Source organism: Periplaneta americana, chromosome 5, assembly GCF_040183065.1.
Source record: "Periplaneta americana isolate PAMFEO1 chromosome 5, P.americana_PAMFEO1_priV1, whole genome shotgun sequence".
In the NCBI taxonomy this organism is placed as follows: Eukaryota; Metazoa; Arthropoda; class Insecta; order Blattodea; family Blattidae; genus Periplaneta; species Periplaneta americana.
Window position 1 is genome coordinate 14963437 of NC_091121.1, and position 18768 is coordinate 14982204.

The 18768-nt window shown below is 34.7% G+C and overlaps 1 long non-coding RNA gene across 1 annotated transcript in view; it reads left to right on the forward strand.

The window, feature by feature from the left end:
* LOC138700468 (uncharacterized) overlaps nt 1–14600 on the forward strand; it is a 116420-nt gene extending 101820 nt beyond the window's left edge. Inside the window, exon 3 of the long non-coding RNA XR_011332352.1 lies at nt 14474–14600. This is a non-coding gene — a long non-coding RNA (uncharacterized lncRNA). The remainder of the gene's footprint in view (nt 1–14473) is intronic.
* The last annotated feature ends 4168 nt before the right edge of the window (nt 14601–18768 follow it).

The window sequence follows — 18768 nt, forward strand, 5'->3', positions numbered from 1 at the left end:
TCTAAACTGGCTACGGCTTAACGAACGTAGAAATTTTCATTCTCTTAAATCCTTTTCCAAGTCCTTCACACCTCTACACCTACCTACCTTGCCTCCCGTTTCAGTTACCTGTCATCATATCATAATCCCTTCACACGCACGCAAAATAGCCGCATGCTAGCCATACCAACACATAAGACATCATGGTATTCATCATCATTTACAATCTCGCTTTCGCGTTTGTGGAATACCCTACCCAGTGACATCAGAGACTGTCGGAATTTAGTAGCGTTCAAAATCAAACTTATGAAGCATTTTCTTACTGCGTAGAGTAGGTTTAATAAAAAAAAATTCTCTCTTCTTAACTTTTACAATAAACTGTCTAGCTTTTATTAGTCAGTTAAGCTTTTAATACTTTGATTTTTATTGTATTTGTAAATTTAATATTAATTGTAATTATAATTGTAACTGTGTTCTTAACATTGTAGTTGTAATTCCCTGGTAGAGGGGAAGAGAAGACCTGATGTCCTTATCTCTACCAGGTTAAATAAATAAATAAATAAATAAATAAATAAATAAATAAAATAAATAATATCGAAGAAAGGTAATGCCAAGAAATGTAACGAGTTCAGAACTATCAGCCTGATATCGCACTCTGCAAAGATTCTCCTCCGAATACTAAACCGATGTTTATATTCTAAGATGGAAGGACGGTTAGAGGAAGAGCAGTTTGGCTTCAAGAAGGGAAAAAGTACGAATGATGCAATTAGATTGCTACGAACAATCGGTGAAAGATATCTAGAGAAGAGTAAAGAAATGTAGAGTAGTACTTGTGGACCCAGAAAAGGCGTTTGTCAGAGTGGATTGGAATAAACTGATGAGAATCCTGAATAAAATTGGTGTGGATTGGAAAGAGAGGAGTCTGTTCAGTAATCTTTATAGGAAACAACGAGTCAAAGTCAGAATAGGAGAAGAAATGTCAGAAAGAAGTGAAATAGGGCGAGGAGTACGACAAGGATGCCCTTTATCACCTACTCTGTTCAACATCTACTTACAGAATTTAGTGAAGAACTGTTTTCAGAACTTGGGAGGAGTGATAGTAGGAGGAATAAGAATAAAGTGCATAAGATTTGCTGATGATATGGCGTTGTTAGCAGAAGAGGAGAGGATAGTAAGGGATATGCTACTGGAGCTAAATGACAGCTGTGAGCAGTATAGAATGTGAATAAATGCAAACAAGACGAAGAGCATGGTTATCGGGAGAAAAATGGGAAAGGTAAACTTGCGAATTCTAAATGAGGCAGTAGAGCAAGTGGACAGATTCAAATACTTGGGGTGTACTATAAGCAGTAACATGAGCTGCTGTGAGGAAGTCAAAAGGAGGATAGCAATGACAAAAGAAAGCTTTTAATAGAAAAAAAGAGCATCTTTTACGGATCTCTGGAAAAAAGAATTAAGGAAGAGACCAGTGAAGTGCTTTGTTTGAAGTGTGGCATTGTATGAGGAATTGTATAGTTCAGAAACCTGGACATTATGACGAAGTGAAGAGAAACAACTGCAAGCATTTGAAATGTGGATAAGGAGAGAAATGGACTGTGTTAAACCGACAAAGTAAAGAAATGAATTTGGGCTAGCAAGAGTGGGTGAAGAAAGAATATTGCTCAAACTGATCAGGAAGAGGAAAAGAGATTGACTGTGTCACTGGCTAAGGAGAAACTGCTGTCTGAAGGGTACACCGTTAGGAATGGTAAATGGAATAAAAGTTTGGTGCAGAAGAAGATATCAGATGATAAACATTAAGATATATGGATCGGTAGCGAAGACTATCAATAAGAGGAAGGCGAAAAATAGGGAAGATTGGAGAATTACTCTTGGTTTGCAATGAAGGATCTACCTTTGGCCAGTAAACTATGAATGAATAATGCAATTTATTAGAAACTTGTTGTCTAACAATATTCAAAACGTATTTGAACCTTGAAATATGTAACAGTGGAGTAGGTATATTACGATACAAGGTTGAGAAGAGATTTTGCAATGCACTTCACAAATGTTTATTGTACAACATTTATTCCCTGTATTTTGCATTGAAAATTTAGAGTAATATTATTCCAAAGCCTGCGTAACATTGCAATATAATGGTAACTAAGTAACGATAAGTGCACTGTAATGGCTCTATTTCAGTATAGTTTTATGTTATGAAGAATGGTTTCCATAGCAACAAGTTTCTTTGTGGGAATTCTAACTTTCAAGGCATTATAACAATAGCTGTAAATACAACAAAAAACATAGACGATCGTGCAAAAAAAATGTTATTAAAATTTGATTCAAAATTAAAACAGATTAATAATTAAAAATACAGACCAGAACCGAACACAATAGTAGCTCATGCGAACACTAATGGGATTGTTATGAGCGCGAGAACTGAATTTTTAGTCCTTCACATCTAGGAACAAATATTTGAATTGGCAACACTGGGAAAATGAAGGGTTTTATCTTAACAGAAAGTTTTTTTTAGCTGTTTTACAACAGAGAGTAATCTTTTTTTCTGAAATAATGTGACCCACATTCCAGCTCCAGGTAAAGCCACTTCCTAACGGGAGAGGAATAATTTTGCGTTTGCAGACTAATAATGGATTCTTCTGAGAAGTAAATATTGTCCGCCAAGACGGAAATAACTCTTGAAACCGTTGATGGAGTTCGGAGAAGCTGCGTATCGGTCAGAATCATGTCTAAACATAACCTTCCAATTTACACCTCAGGCGTGGCTTTTAACATGTGCTAGTGCTGCAATGAAAACAGCGGCTTAAAGCCAACAGGATTTTCTGCCTGTGTCTTTATGACTACGCCTACATCATCATCATCATCATCATCATCATCATCATCATCATCATCAGTAGTATCAGCAGCAACATCAGCATAATAATAATAATAATCATCATCATCATCATCATCTTCAGACTTGAACATAAGGCACATTATGATTTTTTTTTCGGTTTCTGGTCTTCATTTGTTTTAAACTGAGTTAACTCTGACAGGTATTTTGGCTAAGAAAGTCATTAATTCCTGTAAGGGACACTATTCATCTTTAGGGACGAGAATAGTTTAGTAAAGATAATTCGTTTTGGTTTTCTATAGTTGAGATCTCTGAAAAGGCCAACAATCAGATTAATTAAAAATAGAAGCAAAATGGAAAACCCGGGCAACACCATAACTACAGCAACGTGGACATTGACATGAAAATACTACACATCCAGCCAAAGCTGACACTATAGAACAATATGAAATTTACAAATACACAAAAACACCCACAACACATCCTGAACACTCTAATGAACTTCAAAACACACACACCTTTTTGACACAATCACGAACACACCCCACCATAACAAGAAACCAGAAGATGGCGCTGGAACTCTCTAGGATTTAGAGGATGACGCAAACTACGTCGAAACTAGTCAACCAGATAAATTACCAAGAACATTTATAATATTAGCACAGTGAAATAGTTATTACTTCTTCAATAACATTAATCAGTGAGATGTACTGCCTGATAACACACTATCTACCACTGGGCACTGTTTTTGCCGCTTTAGAACCTCGTGGTATCATCTCTTGTTGCTATAACACCAGCCACCCTGACAGGCATGCTCTTCACTAGTTTTTGTGGGATATCCACTGGAATGCGTCGCCATTCCTCTTGCAGCATGGCACTCAATTGGACAATGGAAGTTGGCTGCATTTCCCGAGACCTCAATCGCCGGTCCAATTCGGCCCAAAGGTGCTCAATGGGATTGAGATCAGGATTCTATGCAGGCCAGTCCAACCGGTGAACATTATTGCCTGCATACCACTGCATAGTAACCGCCGAAACATGAGGCCAACTTCCATTGTCCAACTGAGCGCCATGTTACAAGAGGAATGGCGATCCATTCCAGTGGATATCCTACACAACTATTGGATAGCATGACTGACAGGGTGGCTGCTGTTCTAGCAACAAGAGGTGGTACCACGAGGTTCTAAAGGAGCAAAAATAGTGTCCAATTACTTTTTGGTAGATAGTGTAGATGTACATATCAGTCAGAAACTCAGTCAGAGGTACCATCTTAAGTATCGATCAATAATAGCATCTAAATAATTTACATGATGGATTCTTTCAAGATAACAGTTTATTCAAGTTTATGTTACTATAATTATGTATTTTCAAAATTACATCGTTATCTAGTTTAAATTTTCTCAGATCACAAGCTGTTATTGTAAAAGGAACGACCATTGTTTTAGAAATGTTCAAAGTATGTTGTTGTTGTTTTCTGATGTCAGGCGTTTGACAATAAAGTCATTTGACCTCTTGCACTCCAATATTTTTCAAAGATTATCATGGTCAGCCACTGAAGCACAGATTTTGAGTGTTCCGAATCCATTTCTTGGTTTGAGTTGCACAATGGGCAGTTAGGGGACTGATATATTCCAATTCTATGCAGGTGTTTGGCCAAACAATCATTGTCTGTTGCCAATCTAAATGCAGCTACAGACGATTTTCGTGGTAAATCGGGAATTAACTGTGGATTATGATGCAGGGAGTTCCATTTTTTCCCTTGAGATTGTGTTATCAAATTTTGTTTGTTGAAGTCTAAGTATGTAGATTTAATAAATCTTTTCACAGAGTAATACGTAGATTTAGTAACAGGTCTGTAAGTAGCAGTGCTGCCTTTCTTTGCTAGCGCATCCGCATTCTCGTTTCCCAGGATTCCACAATGGGATGGTATCCATTGGAATACAATTCTTTTATTGAGTGATATTAATTGAGAGAGCATTTTAGTTATTTCTGCTGTTTGAGATGAAGGTGTGTGTTTAGAGACTATTGATAGAATAGCTCAAAGAATGTAAATTTACGTCTGACCATGTTGATAAAAATAACTTCTTTGGCGTCAGAGATACTGAAAACCTGTATTTTTGCAAAAATCTCGAAATCATCACTACAATGCTTACCCATAATAATAAAATGAAGTAAAACGAATAACATGGCTAGTAATGCGTTTCTGAAATATTCACGTCCGAGCACGTAACGGACAAAAATCATATGCTTAACACTACCCTAAAATACAACTACTGCCTGACTTGAGAACGCGCCTGAGTAGTCACTGTAGACCGTAACCCCAGAAGCTTCGGGGTCACGAGAGAAGCCATTACTGCGTTTTTCCAGGCAAATCTGCAATGTAAAGTAATTTGTGTACACCTGGAGCATGTGGTAAAGCATTTATGTCTGAGAAATTGAAGCAAGGACCCCCGTGGAGTGGGGAGGCAATTCTGCCGCTGTAATGAAGAACTGTGGATCGCTGGGGACTCAATCTCTGCGATGTGAAGAGAGGAGGGGGAGGAGATGGGACTCTGTGGCTGGTGACAGTGTGTGCCAGAAGTGCGTGCACCATGTACTGAAATATTGGCGCCTTTTCGGTTTGTTCAGCAGATAGCTTTTTCTTATCGCTTCGTTACGTTAAATTGTTACAGCAGTTGTTGATATCAAGATCCGTGGTAACACTGAGGTGGCAATGCGACTGTGATCAGAGGATCCAGGTTTGGTTACTGGCTACAAATGAAAGTTTATTTTCCTCTCGAAAGGACTGGGTATTTATGTCCCATTCCATGCGCCAGTTTTACAGGGACATCATTTTATTTTTACTAACATTTTTAATATTAACTTGCCTATACCTCTGGATCAACGTCGTTTTCTACCTCCTTCCACGACTGGAGTTCGATGATACTGGCGTAATATACAAACAAATCACTTTACTAGGTATAGGAGGGAAGAAAAGTAGTTCATCCATTTACGTAAACTAGAAAATATCGCGATTTTGAGTTTTATAATTTTCATTAGGTTTTTGTTTAATCAAAATACAGTACAGTATTAACAATGAGTGTTTTTACTCATGAACTGAGCTGTGGACGTATTCATTATGCAGTGTATATTATACTGTCTACAGCACATTAGCGTACAATATAGAGAATGAAGTTAAATTGAAAAATAATCATAATATGGATATTTAAACACATTTTTGAAAATGGTGGCCGTTCATTTCGATGCAGGCTTCAGTTCTAATGTGCATATTATCGCGCTATAGACTGTTGTACCTAATCCCAATTACCAGTTTCGTTCTTCGTACTAATAACTTATGTTGAAATAATTCTGTACATACTCTATAAAAAAGTACCTTACGTACTGTAAATTCAGTCTTCACTTCTGCCCGATCCGAAAAGATAAAATTACTCAGACATACTATCTACTGTCCGTCCAAGTGGTTATGTCATAGGGTCGTAGAAAGGGAGGAAATCACGTGACAGTTAATTACTTAACGAGACCTTTTTATTTAAGTTATTTTAAACAGTTGCATAATATTACGTAGACGTCCAATTCCTAACAGAAATTAATGTTCTCAGAAAAGAGCTAAGACAGCCCAGCCACTAGCTGGCGAATAAAAGCTGGTGGGGGAAACCGGGATACGACGTAGGCAAATGGACGATAGTACCTGTGCGAAAATGATTCAATATTGAAAGCTCTTTCGTCACTAGAAAACGCGAACATATTTTTGGAACGTACTGTTTACTATGACCGTAAGACTACTATGACTCTATATGCGGTCTTGGATCTGTGTGGAGGACGGTTGAACTTCATTAGTAGAAGGGGTGGAAGTGAAGTACATGAAAAAACTCAGGTACAATAAAAATTGAAGTACGAATAAAATGATGTCTCTGTATGTTGGATTGCAGTGGACAACTTGTACCGTGCTAAATATGTGAACAGAGAATTCTGGTATTTATTAATAGCTATTACAGCGTGTGTTCATTTCAAAACATCCCACCTTGAGTAATTTTAGGTGTTCAGATGTTATTATGATTTACACCCTCTTTAAAATGACGTGTCTGAAGATAGGGTGCAATTTAAAATACAAAAGTGGGATGGGTGGGTGAAGGGTTGGTACAGAACATTCTATCAGAAGTGTCCACCGCTGTAGGGTGACGGTTAGCACAGCTGATAGTGAAACGACCAGGCCCGGGTTGAAATCTCGGTTGGACAAGTTATCTGATTAGGGTTTTTTCCGGGGTTGTCCCTCAACCACTCGAAGCAGAACTGCTGCGTAAATTTCGGCGTTGGACCTTGGACTCATTTCGCCATTATTAATTCACATATCATCATCATCACCATCATTATCATCACCATTATCATCATCATCATCATCCATACCAGTCTGGGCCAAGTTCACGGTGCGGCGTGCTGTACTTGTACAAGAGCACGGCCGTTCGGCTACCTAATCATTTACAGAATAGGAGTGATAAGCACAATAAGCCTCAGGCTGCAGTGCAAGCCTTCGAGTCCCTCCTCCATAGAAGACAAAAAAGAAATCAGAAGTGGATTTCAACTTCTCCTCGGATACTAAATTGACGTTCCCCCCCCCCCACAAAATTGTGTCCTATACTCATTTAAAATTATTCAAAGCGGGAAATTTTTTAAAACGACACAAAGTAGCCTGTATTAGTAGATACATAAAGAGTGGAAGAAACACAAGTGTGTATTTTTAATTACGAATTCCTTGGTGTGAATATAATAAAAAGACTTATACTGTACACTGAGATTCGCAAATGTAGGCCTACAGTTTTCTTGAAAAAAAAAAAAAGGATATAATTTTATTAGTATTACGTAAATTACAGAGGTCTGCATGGGACGTTTTCGCTCGAGCGCCAAGTAGTTCATAGCGTAATCCGATAGGTAGCGCACATGCATGATGAGTCAAATTGTCACGAGCGATAAATCCTCGGAACGGTATAAGCCGAGGTTACAGTGATGAACTGTGTAGTAACATCATAGATGTATGTATGTATTTATTTACACTGCAAGTGGGAAAGCACCCGGTGGCAGTGGTATATACAATATTAACAATACACAATAAAATGATAAGTAATACACAATAAAATTTAAATACACAATACAATTTTACAACACATATACAATTTTATACACAATACAATAAGAATACACAATACAATTTAACACAATAATAATAAAACGTAAAATAAAATACCAAATTTTACAATACAACCTACATAATTATGTATAGGTCCTACATAAGTTTCAATAGTCTTTCACTTTACTCTCATCTCATTCCCTGTAGTGCCACTATGACGCATTTCACTGACACTTTAGCACACATTTCACTGACACTCTGTAACACATTTCACTGACACTATAGAACACATTTCATTGAGGCTATAAATTATCACTGATCGGAACTGTTCACTGCACTGTAAAACCATAACTTCACTGACTCACCTCGCTTCACTGATACAACAGTTCAAATAAGTCAAATAATTACACCCTTATGCATACTGTACTTATCAACAGAACTACATTTAAACTGAACATTTCTAGTCTAAGGCCCTCTTACACGCTATTTTTAAATAATTTACAATTCAAACCAAGGAAGTAACTCGTCAGGCTAGATAAATACATGTCACCTTAAAAAATTAAATATTGAATGTCACCTTAATTTTAATTTTCACTTTATACACAACTTTTTAAATTATTCTTGAATCTCCTTAAGGAAGGACAGCCCTCAAAGACCGCTGCACGTAGGTCATTCCAATCATTTATAGTTTTATTTAAAAATGAGAATTTACCTACATCCGTTTTCTGTTTCCTACATTTGATTTTAAAATCATGATCGTTCCTACCATAGTACGTTGGCTTTTCTAACCGAGCCGTTATGTGTACCCATGCTTTCTGACCTGGATGTGCTCTATACAATGATGTTATTCTAGTTTTCCTACGTCTGTTTTCCAAAGTTTCCCATTTAAGTTCTTTTATCGTATCGTTTCCATCTTCTCTTTTACCTTTAACAAATTTAGCTGCCCTATACTGGATTCTTTCTAAGGAATTTATCTGATATATTCTATAGGGATCCCAACACGTAGTTCCGTATTCCATTAACGGTCGCACTAACGTTAGATATGCTATTTCCCTCAATTTGGGGCTAGCCTTTCTCAAGATTCTCATAATAAAGTGAAGTGCCCTCCATGCTTTACCCGTAACATTATCAACATGCTCTCCCCAAGAAATTTTGGAGTTTAAATACACTCCTAGGTATTTACAACATTGTTCTTGCGGAATTACAACACCACTGAATTCGTAATTAAGACTAGTTTCCTCTCGGGTTTTACAAAATGTTATAGATTTACTTTTAGAACCATTTATTTTCATCCTATGCTTTAACGCCCAGTTATAAATTTTATTCAAGTCTGTTTGAATAGCATCTACATCTGAATTATTTCTAGTCTTTCTATAGATAATGCAGTCGTCTGCAAATAGCCTCACATTTGATGTAATATTCTGGCATAGGTCATTTACGTATATTATAAAGAGTAATGGGCCCAGAACGCTGCCCTGTGGCACCCCTGAACTTATACTTATATTTCCAATTTCCGATATTTCATGACCTACTCTAACTCTCTGGGTTCAAAACTTTGCAGTGTTTAACTAACCTCTCCATAGTACAACTACAAAACTTGCTTTAAAATGTAATATAAATGTTGTAGGTAAATGTTTCCCCTCCCCCCCACACACACAGGAGTGATTTTATTTTTGCCACATCTGATAGATGTTATTGGATGTAAATGTAATTATTAGTCTATAAACGGAGAACACAATCACGATAATGCAAGAACTGTATCAAGCTTTCTAGTAATAATAATTTTATTTATTTATTTATTTATTTATTTATGTAGGATATTAACGTACAAAACAACAGCACAAGGCAAATAATAATAATAATAATAATAATAATAATAATAATAATGATAATAATCTCTAATTAGTGTATCAATCTTTGCGTCTGTAACAGTTGTGCAACATGATTATTCGTTTTATTATATTTTCTGTGACGTTATCTCTGTACTAATATTGTTATTAATCTACTGCTATATCAATAATATTTTGTAAAACGTTTCTACATTGTCGCAGTATATAGTCGGAACACTATGTATGGACATATCATATTATATAAGTGGTAAATCGAATATATTTAATAATTATCAATTAGCAATAATAACTGTATATCGAAGTTTTTCATACTATTTTATTTATAACTTCATGTTCCAGTTTTGGTACGTTCCATTGACTGTTCCATTAAACGTTTGTCATAAACGCAGAAAATAAAGCCTTATTTTTACTGTGTGAGCAAAACATATGTGTATCTTATCTGTCGCCTTCCATACAAGATAAGACATGTCGGTGAGGTGACCTTGTAATGTGCTTCTATTTATTACGAGCGTATCACGACCGATCGTATCTCACTCGAGGGTGCGACACTCGACCGAGTTCAAGCGAGCGATTTAACTCCAATGCAGCACTCTGGTAAATTATATGGGCTTACTTGATAGGGCCTAGTAATTATGAATATGAGCCTGATTTTCACATAGATAGATAATCAAAGTGGACTGACTATTTTCTTCACCCCTGCGGTGGTTGAGTGGTTAGACTTCCAGCCTGTTACGCAAGCGGCTCGGGTTCGAGTCCCGATCAGGTCTGGGATACATCGTAACAGGTCGCAGTGCTGGGCTATAGTGCCCCCTTCCCGTATAAATTCCATTCCATTCCAACTATTTTTTTTAGGAATTTTACATCTTAAGGTCGGTTTTAGCACAAATATAACGAGTAGAGACGAAATTAAATAAACATCTGTGATTACGTTCGAGTAAAAGAGGCTTTACGACAGTGCAGTAAAGTTTAGTGTTGGGTGGGGGATCGTTCGCGAGTCAGGAGTTCAGTTACCTGAACACCAGTCGTCAACACAAGACGTGGAGCAAGCAAATCATCTGAAAGTGCCGAAGTTTACAAATGAAGACTATTTAGACAGGATTATAATTTATGGTGAAACTAAATACAACATCCTTAAAACACAAGTCTTGTACTGTGAAGAATTTCCAGAGAGGGCTATTCCAAATCAAAGAATAATTATATATTTCAGTAAGTATGCCAGCGAGTTCGTGATAGCGGTCTGTATCCCGGAGTTCCGTAACCGTGGTAACCAGGATATATGAAAAAAAATTAGTGGTGTTTGCACACTGACACGTCAAAATTAGTTGACACGATCTGCAGCCTGCATGAAAGCTAATGAATTCTTTTTTAAGATTGCGTATTGCCTGATATTCCGGTAAATTGTAAGCACATGTAATTAAATGCAAAAGTCTTGAATATAAATGAATGTGGGCTAAATTTTCCAACTTTTCAGTACAACTTAACCTGGCAATTTGTATTTCTCGCTGTTAAATTATGCCTTTATATCAAATTTTGGTCGCTGAAAGTAATAGTGACTGTATGAATGTGTATACGCGATTTGACTTCGTACTGTTCTTTTTATACCCGCTGTCGGTAGCTAACCTTCTAAAACGGTGTCCAATAGGTAATTTCACCTGAGGTTGAGCTCATCTGCACTGTTTCCAAATGAAGAACATATTATAGTGATTAGACCGAATTTATTTATTGTTATTGGCAAAAAATACTGTGGATTGTGTGTTTCGATGTGTTCCATAAACAACTTAGGAGTAAATCTACTCATTTATAGTACATCTTACCCATATATTGTTCACAAAAGTCAGGGCGGAATCAAATCGAATTGCTCATTCCTAGCATCTACATAACCTAATAATGATGATAATGATAATGATGATGATACTAATAATAATGATATTAACAATATTTATATGCTACCAAACAGCAACTAGCCAATATTAGGCTAACATAAGGATTACAAGAATAATACAGTATTAATAATAATAACAATAATAATAATAATAATAATAATAATAATAATAATAATAATAATAATAATAAGGTAAAGGTATCCCCGTAACATGCCATGAAGGCACTTGGGGGGCATGGAGGTAGAACCCCATGCTTTCCATGACCTCGGCACTAGAATGAGGTGGTGTGGTCGGCACCACGCTCTGACCGCCTTTCACCCCCGGGAAAGACCCGGTACTCAATTGTATAGGAGGCTGAGTGAACCTCGGGGCCGTTCTGAAAGTTTGGCAACGAGAAAAAATCCTGTCACCACCTGGGATCGAACCCCGGACCTTTCAGCCCGTAGCCAGCTGCTCAATAATAATAATAATAATAATAATAATAATAATAATAATAATAATAATGTTAACAAACAATTTTCCAAAATATGCTAGCATAAGATTACGATAACAATACAACAATGTTGCAGTGTTAATTACAACGGTAATAATAATAACAATAATAATAATAATAATAATAATAATAATAATAATAATAATAATAATAATAATAATAATGTATTTTAACAAACAATTTTCCAAAATATTCTAGCATAAGATTACGATAACAATACAGGAATGTTTGTGTTAATTACAACGGTAATAATAATAATAATAATAATAATAATAATAATAATAATAATAATGGTTGTATGTTGACAAACAACAATTTACCAAAATATGCTAGCATAAGATTACGATAAGAATAGAGCAATGTTGCAGTGTTAATTACATCGGTAATAATAATAATAATAATAATAATAATAATAATAATAATGATGATGATGATGATAATAATAATAATAATAATAATAATAATAATAATAATAATAATGTATTTTAACAAACAATTTTCCAAAATATTCTAGCATAAGATTACGATAACAATACAGGAATGTTTGTGTTAATTACAACGGTAATAATAATAATAATAATAATAATAATAATAATAATAATAATAATAATAATAATAATAATGGTTGTATGTTGACAAACAACAATTTACCAAAATATGCTAGCATAAGATTACGATAAGAATAGAGCAATGTAGCAGTGTTAATTACATCGGTAATAAGAATAATAATGATGATGATGATAATAATAATAATAATAATAATAATAATAATAATAATAATAATAATAATAATAATAATAATGTATTTTAACAAACAATTTTCCAAAATATTCTAGCATAACATTACGATAACAATACAGGAATGTTTGTGTTAATTACAACGGTAATAATAATAATAATAATAATAATAATAATAATAATAATAATAATAATAATAATAATAATGGTTGTATGTTGACAAACAACAATTTACCAAAATATGCTAGCATAAGATTACGATAAGAATAGAGCAATGTTGCAGTGTTAATTACATCGGTAATAAGAATAATAATGATGATGATGATGATAATAATAATAATAATAATAATAATAATAATAATAATAATAATAATAATAATAATGTATTTTAACAAACAATTTTCCAAAATATTCTAGCATAAGATTACGATAACAATACAGGAATGTTTGTGTTAATTACAACGGTAATAATAATAATAATAATAATAATAATAATAGTAATTGTATGCTAACAAACAGTAATTTTATTGGTGAATAATAGGCTCACATAAAGACTACATTAATGATTACGATAATAATGATAACAATAATAATGTGTTAACAAAGAGTAATTAGTCAATAATAGTATAGCATAAGGGTTACAATAAAAATAAAGCAATATTAATGACAACGATAATTATAATGATAATATAGCAAACAACTAGCCAATAATATACCAGTATAAAGTTATAATAATAATAATAATAATAATAATAATAATAATAATAATAATAATAATAATAATAATAATAATGTAAAGTGTTCAATGTAAAATGACACAGCGAATTATTTTGCATTTTAATTCGATTTTGAATGAACAGAACTGTAAGAGTTGGAGCGAGTACGAGTTTATAGAACACCCTATTGCAACTATTCTAGTCTGAAAATCTAGAGACGGAAAACAAGAAGCAATATTGAGATTTATGGAAGTCGTCATTACAGTGACTGGGAATCGATCAGTGGACCCCAAAAAGGAGAAACTCGTATCGAGAATAAATTGATAAAGTAGCGGCACCGCACGTAATGCAGGAACGCCTACTGCAGAACTTTTCGTCCTGCTGCACATACATATGTTGGGTTTCTTAATATCCCGTCAGCATCTTTGATTATCCGTTGTCAGCCTTTTCTATCCAATCATTGCTCATACTCAAGGTATATGCCTTCTACGGCAACATGTAGGCCTCATATTTAGTTCTTTTGATGCCTACCTTTTTTTCTTTCTTTCCGGGTACAACCACTGCGACAGTTTTTAAACCAGTAGGTAAGTACTCATTCTTTGAATATGATCAAACCATTTCATTCTTTCCTACAGTCATATTTTTCCTCCCGTATCTGAGTGTTACAGCACAGATTTTAAAAAACACGAAATCGGACTCGATCTCAACGTATATTAGAGTAAAACTTCTGGTGGGAAGATTATAAAATGAGGGTTTCGTCAGATTTCTCCTGTTTCCTCCAAAAATAAAAATTTCATTCCACCAACACTATCCTTTTTTATCTATTTCCTTCATTTCATGTCATATAAACTGGTTTCAGAGTAAGCTGTGCGAGCTTCGGTGATGTCGATTGAAGAACAGCCAATGCAACTTTCAAGACTGTACCCTAGCCCGATGGGAACAATGGATGAGCAGCACCTGCTGACGAATCAGTGACGGACAACTTGTTGAAGGTAGTGAGAAAGTAAGGTTTAACCTTACAAATAAGATCTATACTTTTAAACTTCTCATTAAAGTAGAACATTAACCGAATTTGAAATAAGATATACCGGATGTCTTTATAGCAACCGATTATTTCAAACATTTATTTTATTACAGACAGGTTTATCGATCTCCTTTCATATTTTGTTACTGATTTACTCTCAAATTGCTTTTCAAATTAATTTTCTTTTAATAGGTTCACCATTTGCTTTTCATATTTACTTTGGTACTGATAGATTCAGAAATAATTGTTTTTCATATTTACCTTGTTAATGAGACGTTCATCAATTACTTTTCTTGATTATCTATTTACTGATAGATCAATAAATTCTTTCCCACACTTATTTTGTCACTGATGGTTTCGACAATTCTTTTTTCTTCTTTATCTTGTTACTAATAGATCCATAAATTGTTTCCCAAATTCATTTCGTTCCTGATAGTTTTACCAATTGTTTCTCCTGTTTGTCTTGTTACTCATAGATTAATTAATTGCTTTCCATGTTTATTTTGCTTTTGAAAGTTTTATCAACTTTCTTTTATTTATCTTGTTACTGATACAGCAATGATTTTTCACATCTATTTTGTTCTTCTTTCATCAATTACTTTTCTTACTTATCTTCAATTCAATTCAATTAAATTTATTTGGCCATTAGACATACAGTTTTAGGCATCGTCAGAATACATTGAAAAACATATAAATACATTTAAAAAAACACTAGACAGTAAAATTTAAATAATACAATCAAAACATGAAATAATTTGAAACTTTTAAATTAAAGAAAACTAACTAAATTGCAATTAAACTTATTTATTAAAATACAATTTCATACAAATTTGTGTTGAAAAACTCAGCAACAGAATAAAAAGGATTATTCAATAACCAATTGTAAAATCTAATTTTGAAGCTATTGATTGGTAATTTGTAATATTCACTGGGGAGCTTATATCTTGTTAGTGATAGATTCACCATTTGTTTTCCATATATTTATTTCCCCTCTTAATAATTTCACCAATTGTTTTCCTTATTTACTTTGTTAACTATAGATAAATTTGAATAATTTCAAGGGAAAAATTGTTCCGGGGCCGGGTATCGATCCCGGGACCCTTCGCTTAGCGAACCAATGCTCTACTGACGGAACTACTGTACGCCCGACACCGTCCAAATTCTTCCCTTTATATCCACACAACTCAAGTGGGCTGATATTGCGGCAGGAACCCAACTTTGAGTGCAAACAAACTCTGTGTGACTTGAAATTGTGGTTTTCTATTAACGTACCTACAGTGACGTATGTATTATGCAAATCTGGCTTTCAGGCGTAAGCTTCCTGTGAAGTAGACTTGAATAATTTCAAGGGAAAAATTGTTTTGGGGCCGGGTATCGAACCCGGACCCTTCTCTTAGCGCACGAATGCTCTACCGACTGAGCTACCCAGTAACTACACCCGTCATCGTCCCAATTCTTTCTTTTATATCCACACAGCTCAAATGAGCTGACAATGCGCCAGAAACCCAACTTTGAGTGCAAACAAACTCTGTGTGACTTGAAATTGTGGTTTTCTGTTAATATACCTACAGTGACGTATGTATTATGCAAATCTGGCTTTCAGGTGTCAGCTCCCTGTGAAACAGACTTGAATAATTTGGAGGGAAAATTGTTCCGGGGCCGGGTATCGATCCCGGGACTCTTCGTATTATTATTATTATTATTATTATTATTATTATTTCATATATTTATTTCGCTCTTAATAATTTCACCAATTGTTTTCCTTATTTACTTTGTTAACTATAGATAAATTTGAATAATTTTAAGGGAAAAATTGTCTGGGGCCGGGTATCCATCCCGGGACCCTTCGCTTAGCGCACGAATGCTCTACCGACTGAGCTACCCGAGAACTAATCCGACACCGTCCAAATTCTTCCCTTTATATCCATACAGTCGACCTGGTTGGCAAGTTGGTATAGCGCTGGCCTTCTATGCCCAAGGTTGCGGGTTCGATCCCGGACCAGGTCGATGGCATTTAAGTGTGCTTAAATGCGACAGGCTCATGTCAGTAGATTTACTGGCATGTAAAAGAACTCTTGCGGGACAAAATTCCGGCACATCCGGCGACGCTGATATAACCTCTGCATTTGCGAGCGTCGTTAAATAAAACATAACATTTAACATATCCATACAACTCAAGTGGGCTGACAATGCGTCTGAAACCCAACTTTGAGTGCACACAAACTCTGTGTAACTTAAAATTGTGGTTTTCTGTTAACATACCTACAGTGACGTACGTATTATGCAATTCTGGCTTTCAGATGTAAGCTCCCTGTGAGACAGACTTGAATAGTTTGAAGGGAAAAATTGTTCCAGGGCCGGGTATTGATCCCGGGACCCTTCGTGTTGTTGTTGTTATTATTATTATTATTATTATTATTATTATTATTATTATTATTATTATTTAAATGGAATAAAATAAAATACAAATGTAAGTGGTAAGATGATAAAGATTTGAATTCTTGAGAAAAATGAAAAGCTTATAATAAATAGGCATTTTAAAACTTGATCACACTTGATTTCTTAATTTACAAGCCTTGGATTTGTGTCTCACGAAGTGAAAAATATCTGGATTCAAACACTGACGTCGAAAGATGTTTATAAAGATATGGCCTCAAGGATTGACGTGGCCCAGTCTAGCACCAAGCACTTGTAATCACAAGGAAAGTTCTTGACTGACGTAAGCAAAGCTGAGAGTGTCAATAAGTGTTTTAACTGACGCCAGCAAACATGTGTTACTCAAGTACTGCCTGGTATCGAACTCATGTCCTTGCTCACTGTGGAGTGTTCTCAGCCTCCATACTAAGATCACAGGTGATTCATTTGAAGTCGAGAGAAATTTCCCCTTTTTTTTAAACATTTTTATGCATACAAAACGTAATATTTTCCTTAAAATGTGGGGGAATTGAATTGTTTGGGGGGAAAAAAAAGAAAATAACTCGTAATATCATCTAAACTTTATTTCTTGCATCATCATGTCAGTTTCGTTCAATATCATGTGATTTTAACTACAATTTAGAAAGGAAGGTAGAAATATTACATCAAACATAAAGAAAAACATGTTTATTCTACCAGAAGAAATCTGACATAGCCTTTAGCTGAGCCTAAATCTTACACAAACACTGAAGTAAATCCTAGCCAGAGTTAGAGGCGAAGGTTTTATATTTCCATATTGATATTAAACCCATACCTAGATAGTTTTAATTTTAATTCATTTAAAAATGAGGGGTTTGCTGGAAAAAGGGCGTATACGTCAACATGGTGAATTGAGATACAGGCAATCTAAGATTTTAAAACGCACCTGAATAAAATGTTATACAGATAGTGAACAAAATTATACTTTAAATTAAAAATCTTAGCGAGTATATATGTTTTGTAGCATTTAGGCCATTTATATTATTAAATTTCCTTATATTTGTACCATATAAAACTTCGGTCTATACGCCCTTTATCCATATAATGATTTGCTTAGGGGTTTTAATGTAGATTTCAGATTTAAATTTCACACGGAATTGAAACAAAGATACATTTTATGACATTTATTATCTACTTCTAAAGTAATTTACATTATTTCAGATATACTAGACATTAAGTACGCAAAGCAAAATCTCTGAATATAACAGAAAAAGATAATCTCCATTTTGTGTGAACATAAATAAATAAAATTTATTCTTTGTATAATCCTGATAACAATAAGCCCAAAAATCTCTTTATAAAACATAAAATATTTCCGTCTGAATCTATGAGTTCCATAAGTTTGTTTACTCTTAAAGCAAGGACAATAATGAACACAAAAAGCAGTCAAAGGAAACAACTGGACTGACTAAATTGAACTATACTGGGTGTTCAGTTCAAAATGTGTCATGGCTCGCTGTATGTCGTCATGTGGCTAGCCGATGACCCTAGAGAATTCAATCTTCCTACACTTCCGCAGAGGCGTATTGCCTAAATGCGAGAGAAGTTGCCTAGCAAGTACGGCGTTCATTCTGAAGATTACTTACCGATACGTACGGTAATGCCAGTAGTTGCAAGAATGTGAACTGTTTGGAAACACGTACTGAAGTGAGTTTTTTTTCTTACTGTCGGGATAT